Source organism: Stegastes partitus, unplaced genomic scaffold (assembly GCF_000690725.1).
Source record: "Stegastes partitus isolate 25-593 unplaced genomic scaffold, Stegastes_partitus-1.0.2 Scaffold2807, whole genome shotgun sequence".
In the NCBI taxonomy this organism is placed as follows: domain Eukaryota; kingdom Metazoa; phylum Chordata; class Actinopteri; family Pomacentridae; genus Stegastes; species Stegastes partitus.
Window position 1 is genome coordinate 1 of NW_007580538.1, and position 1771 is coordinate 1771.

The 1771-nt window shown below is 32.8% G+C and overlaps 1 long non-coding RNA gene across 1 annotated transcript; it reads right to left on the bottom strand.

Moving 5' to 3' along the window:
* LOC103375714 (uncharacterized) lies at positions 1 to 1771 on the bottom strand. Its single transcript, XR_521241.1, has 3 exons — positions 1701 to 1771; positions 771 to 812; positions 1 to 12 (listed from the first exon to the last, which is right to left on the bottom strand). It is a non-coding gene; the product is annotated as an uncharacterized LOC103375714 (long non-coding RNA).

The following is a 1771-nucleotide window of genomic DNA, read 5'->3' on the forward strand; positions in this document are numbered from 1 at the left end:
GACGGACATCACCTAGGAGACAGCAATCAGCTTAGAGGACAGGGAGCACACAGATGCTGTTTCTGCTCCAGCACTCACTCACTCACACATTGTTTCAGTTCCCTTTCACAAAGCTCTCATGTAAATCCGCTCACAGAGAATCATCAAACTGTTTCACCTCAAACATGTCAAACTACTCTGGAAACAAAACCAGCACATGTGGAAACATTTACAGATTTTACTTCAAAATCAGCAAAACTCCAAACTTCATACAACTTTCAAATATTTTGAGTTAACAAGGACAGAAAAGCAACTCAGTATTATAAAATATTCAAAATGTGGATTTCAATTATCATTTAACAAAATATCATTTAAAACTAACTTTGAAACAACACTTGATGAAATAAAGACATCAGAGATTTAGTTGTTTTTCAGAAAATACATTTTTCTCTTCACTCTGTTCAGTTTTACTCAAAGAAAGTGAAATTAGATTCACATTAAAAACAGATATTGTGGAGGAAAATTAGAAAGAAGTTAAAGGAGAGATAACGTATAATTTCAGCCAGGCTTTCATTTTTTCAATGTTTCTCATTTTCAACATGACAGAAATGTGGACATGAAGTTTCAGCAAAGTTGATCTGAGTCATTCTTCATTATATTAGAGAAACAAAAACATGAACACTAAGGTCCCTATATTTACATATTACACATTTCGTTCTATAAATTGTCAAATGCATAATTGAAAAATATTTACAGTATTGTATTTAGTCATGAGTAAAGTATGAACTTACTTCCAAATTCCAGTCTGGTTCCTCCACCGAACGTGTACCACAGTGATACAAACTGATTGAGCCGTCGTACAAAAACCTCTGACTGTAGAGAGACACGGCTCTCTGACTTTGAAACAAACAAACTCACCAAAATCATTCACTGTTTGTCTCATTTTATCAGCTGATATGAAAACTGAAATTAACACAAGGTTTCACAATTATTATTTTTCAATTTAGTATATATTCGTTTCAAATTAAATTATTGTAACACTGTTCTGGGTATAGATTCATTTTCAAGGAACAAAAAGCAACGTTAAAAAAAATGTCCATTGTAAAAACAAAACATTTTGTACATCATGTAAGATTAAGTACAAATTCCTACTTGATACTCTGACAAATTCAATGAGATATTGACGAACTCTAACAAATGTTTTAAATGACAAAGGAGCTCCAGTGCTCTGGAAGAGTTTATAGTCCTGACAGTTGAAATTTCATTAGTTTTAATTTTCTTACATTAAGATTGTAAACTGTAAAACTGTAAAAAAAAAAAAAAAAAAACAACAACAAAAAAAAAACATCCTAAACATAAAGCATGAAAGACACTGAGTTATTAAAAGTAAATACACACATATTCACAATCAGTTCTGTGATTTTTGAACTAATCCATTCATAAACCGATTCACAAGATATTTTACGAAGAAAAAAAAGACATTTTAAAAGAAGATATATCCAAAAGAATAAACCTGAAAACAAAATCTTGCAACGCATGTTGTGTAATGTTCCTCATCAATACTCCTGATTGATGGATTGATTGATATGCCGCATCATCAGATTGATCCAAGTCCCTGTTGGAGTGAGTCACAACATTTCCATAGAGAGCCACTTTGCATCAGCAGCACCATGCTCCAGTGCTCTGGGAGACTTTATAGTCCTGACACTTGAACACTGGATGACTGACAGCTGTCCTTCATGACAATAGAAGACACAGAAATCCTCCTCATCAAAAACATGACTTTGATCTG